Genomic DNA, 6438 nt, shown 5'->3' on the forward strand with positions numbered 1-6438 from the left:
TCATAATACATTATGGATAATATTGTGAAGAATGGTGATTCTAGAACACTTATTTGTGCTCATGTGCAGTGTGTAGATATAGACCAAATGGTAGTCATTTGTATACAACAGAAGGATGGTTTGTGGTTTAAAATCAGAAGTGTGGGTCAAGGTTCCTTACACCATACTTATTCAATATGTAGGCTGAGCAAGTAATCTGAGAAACTGGTTTCAATGAAGAAGAATCTGGCATCGGTATTGGAGGAAGACTAATTAACAACCTTTGATATGCAGCTGGAACAACACTACTTGCTAAAAGCTAAGAGGACTTGAAACTCTAACTGATTAAGATCAAAGACTACAGTCGTCAGTATGGATTACCCCTCAATGTAAAGAAAGTAAAAATCCTCATAACTAAACCAATACACAACATCATGATAAATGGAGAAAAGATTGAAATTGTCAAGGATTTCTTTTTATTTGGATCCATAATCAACATTCATGGAAGAAGCAATTAAGAAATCCCACAACATATTACATAGGCAAATATGCTTCAAAAGACTACTTTAATGTGCTAAAGAACAAAGATGTCAAGGACTAAGTAATGCCTGACCCAAGACATGGTATTTCAATCACCTCATATGCATGGGAAAGCTGGACAATAAATAAGGAAGATCGAAGAAGAACTGATGCTTTTGAATCATGGTGTTCGAGAATATCGAATATACATACCATGGACAGCCAGAAGAATGAACAAATCTGTCTTGGCAGAAGTGCAGCTAGAATGCTTCTTAGAAATGAGGATGGCTTATGAGTGCTTGACATCCAGACTTTACCTCATGTGGTTTGGATAAAAGGAGGGACATGTCCCTGGAATAGGACAACGTCTTTGGTAAAAAGAGAACATGAACCTAAATGAGATGTGTTGACATAGTGTGGCGACAATGATGGGCTCACGCATAGGACTGGGCAACGCTTTGTTCTGTTGTTCATAGGATTGCTGTGAGTTGAAGTCGGCTTAGCACCTAACAACCACAGTTGTTAATCATAGTCTTTTATCTTTTTAATCTTTGTTCCATCTATGTTTTTTGTCCCTAATATTATGCCTTTTTTCTTTCATTTTTCTGATTAGATTTGCCAGAAGTATGTCATCATTTTTCATTTCTAAAAGCAACATTGAACTTCGTTGATTATCTATTATCTATCTCTATTATTTCCTTTCTTCTTTGCTTAGATTTACTTCCTTAGCTTATTAATTTCCAGCTTTTTTTCCTAACACAAGCATATCAGAATATACTGTTGTCTAATTGCTTTACCTGCTTTCTATAAGTATGTATTATTGTTTCTCTCTCTGTGTGTATTTGAGTGTAGAGATATTATCTCATTTTAATATTTCTTGCATTCCATATGATTGATTTTTCTGACCCTTCGATTATTCTGAAGGCATTCTTGTATTTCCAAATAAACATTTTAGGTTGTTTTTGTGATTTATTTGTAATGTATGTCTAAAGTGGTCAGAAAAATATTATTTCTGTATATATATATATCAAGTTGGTTCTCACCCATAATGACCCTGTATAGGGTTTCCAAGGAGTAGTTGGTGAGTTTGAACCGCTAACCATACGATTCAAACGACTTTGCAGTCCAGCACATTATTCCACATCGCCACACCAGGACTCCGCATATAGACATACACATGGTTACATGCAGTTTCATCAGTTCCAACTTATAATGTAGTGCTGTAGGATAAGTGCTCGATCTCAAGGTTGGTTTGAACCACATGGTCAGTGGTTCAAATCCACCAACTGCTCCTTGGAAACTCTGTACAGGTTTGCTATGAGTCAAAGCCAACTTGATGGCACTTAACAACAACAACATAGGGTTTGCAAGACTGTAAACCTTGACGGGAGCAGAAATCCTTGTCTTTTTCCCACAGAGTGACTGGTGGATTAGAACTTGTGACCTTGTGGTTGGCAGCCCAGCTCATAATCAACTAAGCTACCAGGGCTCTTTAATACATACTTGTTTTTGAGTACATTGAGTCAGTTCTGATTCATAGCGACCCTATAAAGGGTTTCCAAGGAGTGTCTGGTAGATTTGAACCACTGACCTTGTGGTCCAATACTTACCCTGTGGTGACACAAAACTGTCAAATATGTTGATAATTCCTCTATGACTTAGAATGAGATACATTTTCACAAGTTGTTGTTGTTGTTGTCAGGTGCCATCGAGTCGGAACTGACTCATAGCAACCTCATGCACAGCAGAACGAAACAATGTCCGATCTTGGGCCAACCTCACTACCGCTGCCACACTTGAGTCCATCAATAATGCCACCTGGCCAATCCATCTCGTTTGAGGTCTTCCTCTTTTTCACAAGTAAGTCTGTCAAAAGTGTATTCTCCAGTTTTGAGATCTGTTCTGCCAGATAAAACTTTTAAATTAGGGGTTCAAATAACATTCTTATCAATGGATTGTCTTTCTGAGAAAGATATATATTATTTTATCTATTCTGATAGTATATTTGTCAAATATTTCTTGTATTTCAGTTTTGCTTTATATATTTTGAAACTATTACATTATTGCTGTTGTTGTTAGATGCATTGTATAGTGACCCTGTGTGCAACAGAATGAAACACTGACCAGTTCTGCATCATGCTCACGTTCTTTGTTATGTTGGCTTTAGATATTTGGAAGTTGGTATTGTTGTTATTGTGCTATTAAATCGGTACCAACCCATAGTGACCCAGTATAAGGTTTCTAAGGACTGGCTGGTGAGTTTGAACCTCAAACTTTGCACTTCAAAGAGACCTTGCAGTCCAACTCATTAACCCACAGTGCCACAACAGCACATTTTGAAGCTATTAGGTACATACATATGAAGTTATTGTTGTTGTCGTTAAGTGCTGTCGAGTTAGTTTCAACCTATAGTGACCCTGTGTACATTGAAATTTAGATCTCTTAAGTCTATTTAGGGAATTGAACATTTTTATTAGTAAGTGGTTATTGATGCAACAAACGTGTAACAATGCTATTACTTTATAATCTCATTTGTCTGTTTGTACTATAGCCACACAAATTTTCTGAGATTAGCATATTTTACAAAGTATTCTGCATCCTTATGCTTCAGGTGTATTTCTTGTAAATAGAACCTATCTTGATTTTTGAAAAATGTCTAGTTTCTAATCATTGTCTTTTCACTGGAGAAGTTAGTTGCTTAAATTGATTTAGATTACTGATGTGTTTTGTATTATTTCTTTTATCTTATTCAGCACTTTTTATTTGTCCCATTCTCATATTTTTTTGAATTATTTTCTTCTGATTCTGCTGTTGTTGTTTTTTTCCCAAGTAATTTGGAAGTTTTACTTTTCTAATTTGAATTATTTAGTATATACCCTACTGTTGCTGGTGTTAAAGTGCTGTCAAGTTGGTTCTGACTTGTAGTAACCCTGTTTAGGGTTTCCAAGAAGTGGCTGGTGGGTTTGAACTAAATGAGCCTTGTGGGTCGCTGTAGGTTAAGGACTAGACTGGTAGCCACAAGGCCAGCTGTTCAAACCCACCAACTACTCTTCAAAACCCTATACAGGGTCGTTATGAGTCAGAATTGACTCAGTGGCATGCAACAACAACAACAAACCATACTTAACAAGTTCTGAAATTGATTAGGAGTCCTGGTCTGGGGCTGTAGGAGAAGCACGGGATCACACGGTCAGTTTGAATCTCAAGGTCAGCAGTTCAAACTCACCAGCCACTCCTTGGAAACTCTATTCATTGTTGTTGTTAAGTGCCATCTAGTCAGTTCTGACTCATAGCGACGCTGGGTTTCTGAGGAGCCGCTGGTGAGCTTGAACCACTGACCTTGTGGTTCAAACCAACCTTGCAGACCCTGGAATGCTATACAGGGCCATTCTTAGTCAGAACCAACTCAACAGCGCTTAACAACAACAAAAGTTAGTTAATGTTTTAACCATCCTTTATATCAATAAAAATGACCTTAGGATTCTGTATTCCAAATTATGCTTTATTCGATTCAATTTTCTCTCATTATTAGAGATTGTTGTTATTGTTTTATACAGCCTACATTTGTTTAGCTTACCAAAGTTTAGCTTTTTTTCTTCACAATTCTTCTCTGAATGTCTGAGTCACTTTACTCTTAGGATCGTGCTTTCATTTGAAGCGCATTTGTGGTCATCTTTCTCAGTTTTTATTTGTTTACTATGATTTTTTTTTGGAGACAGGCAGTTGAATTTATTGGAAGGCACAGGTTAGGTGAGGTAGTGCTAGCAAGGCCTTCATGAATGCAGTATACTCCACTTGTCCAAGGGGCCACAATTGGAGATGTATTTGACTCCACAGCCATGTGGAATTAGGCATTTCTCAGCCACCATGCCTTCAAACTCATCAGCATTGAACTTGATGAAGCCCCAGTTCTTGGAGATGTGGATCTTCTGACACCCAGGGAACTTGAACTTGGCCCTGTGTAGGGCCCCAATCACATACTCCTTGTTTTGAAGCTTGGTGCAGATGAATATGATGACTTGGCCAATGTAGACCTAGCCACAGTACCCTGGGGCTGCCCAAAGTCCTCTTGCATCCTGTCTAGAGCCTGTCAGCCAGCATAGGACAACATCTTATTGATGAAGATAACATGGAATGGATGAAAGCCATCTTTGTCACAACTTTTCACCATGTACTTGATGGCACAAATATGGGCAGCCTCCAGGGCTTCTGAGGAGAGCTGCTCATATTCATCTGATACCTTGTGGTACAGAGTGGGAACTCATCTATTTTTGCCTTGTTCCCACCTAGGACAAAGATACAAATCTTGGCATCAGGGACACCTTGGTAGAAGCAGGTCTTGGGGTAAGGCTTATTCTGAAAATACCAGTAACACAGCACAGGGTGGTAGCCCATTGAAACACTATGATCTTTGTGGCACATGGAGGAAAAGAACTATTTGCTTATTTTTTTAAAACATTTTTATTAAAGATGTGATATTGGAAGACCATTTTTCTGGAGACATATTTCTAGGATGAATGTCATTTTCTGTTGTCGAATTGATTCTGACTCATAGTGACTCTGTATGGAGTTTCCCAGGAGTGACTGGTAGGTTAGAACCACGAACCTTGCAGTTAGCAGTCCAGTACTTATCCTACAGTGTCATTTTGAATATACTTTTTCTTTGATATATGACTTTCATTCAGTGTTTCAGGTAAGGAGTGAATTGCCAGGCTATTCATCACTTTGAGCAGACTTTCAGATGTTACAAAACTTTGTTCAGAATCTATATTACTCAATTACACATAGTCCACAAGTGATTACTACCTCCTAGATTTGTGAGTCAAGGAACTCTGGTAGCATAGTGGTTACGAATCGAGCTGCTAACCTTAAGGTATATAGTCACGTATTGTTTCTTCTTCATTTGCTTGCTCATAGATGACTACACCCTGGTCAAATATAGCAGCCAATTTGAATGTGTGTGGCCCTCCACAGTCCTGTGAAAAACCCTGCCTCACACACCAGACTCCTGAAAGGGCTCACTATTCCAAGGCTTTGACCCAGGGTTTTTCCCATTTAAATTGTAAAAATTCTGGTATGTTCATCAGCCCTGACAGAACTTTTTGAAGTCCTGCTTTAAGGGCAAGTAGAATTGTCTGTAAATAAGAAGTAACTTGGTCTCTGCCTATGTTATTTATATTTTGTTTTTCTGTTTTTAAATCTGCTTGGTCCATTTTGATATCCCTTTATTACTTCCTAATACTTGAAGTTCCAATTTATTTTTAGCTAGATTAAGGTATTTGCTTTATATTCATTACCTGGTAATTCTAACTCCTATGATTTTTGCTTATCTGACTCTGTGGCTTAAATTTCTGTTGAATTTTGTTCATGAGGATTTATTTCTCATATGTTTAGTGATTTGTTGGACTCATGTTTTTAGATTTTATTTACTGTATTTTAAAAATATCTATGAGAGAGTTCACCTAGTAAGTAGTGAGTCTATTTCAGATTCAAATTTAGATTTGGAGATTTTTAGGTCACACTTGAAATTTGGGTCACATGAGTGCTAAGATAACAGGGTCAGATTTTAAACCCTGTTAGGCTGTCCATTTGTTGGACTTTCTGGTGAAAATGTCCATTTTTCTGTGTTCCACATATTTCACCTTGTTAGGAACCTAAGCCTTTGACAATGATGTTATTAACAATATGAGGCAATAACATTTAACATGTGTTTATACTATCTCAAGTGCCATTCCAAGTGTTTCAGATGTATCTTCCCAAAAGACTCAATGATACATTTATTTATCAAATTTTTAAATGTACAACTCCCCTAAGAAGTGTGAATAACTGTGAGTTTTCACACATAATTAGTTGGTTTAGGCAGATTGTTTTCCTTTAGGTTGTCTTGGAGATTAATTGTACTGGGGCTTTGACTGAGAGGAGGAATACCAAGGATGTTTT

General features: G+C 37.4%; 1 pseudogene; it reads right to left on the bottom strand.

Moving 5' to 3' along the window:
• Positions 1–4271: 4271 nt before the first annotated feature.
• LOC102838768 lies at positions 4272–4893 on the bottom strand (annotated as a pseudogene).
• Between the last annotated feature and the right edge of the window lie 1545 nt (positions 4894–6438).

The sequence above is a fragment of the Chrysochloris asiatica genome, unplaced genomic scaffold (genome assembly GCF_000296735.1).
Source record: "Chrysochloris asiatica unplaced genomic scaffold, ChrAsi1.0 scaffold00009, whole genome shotgun sequence".
Lineage (NCBI taxonomy): Eukaryota > Metazoa > Chordata > Mammalia > Afrosoricida > Chrysochloridae > Chrysochloris > Chrysochloris asiatica.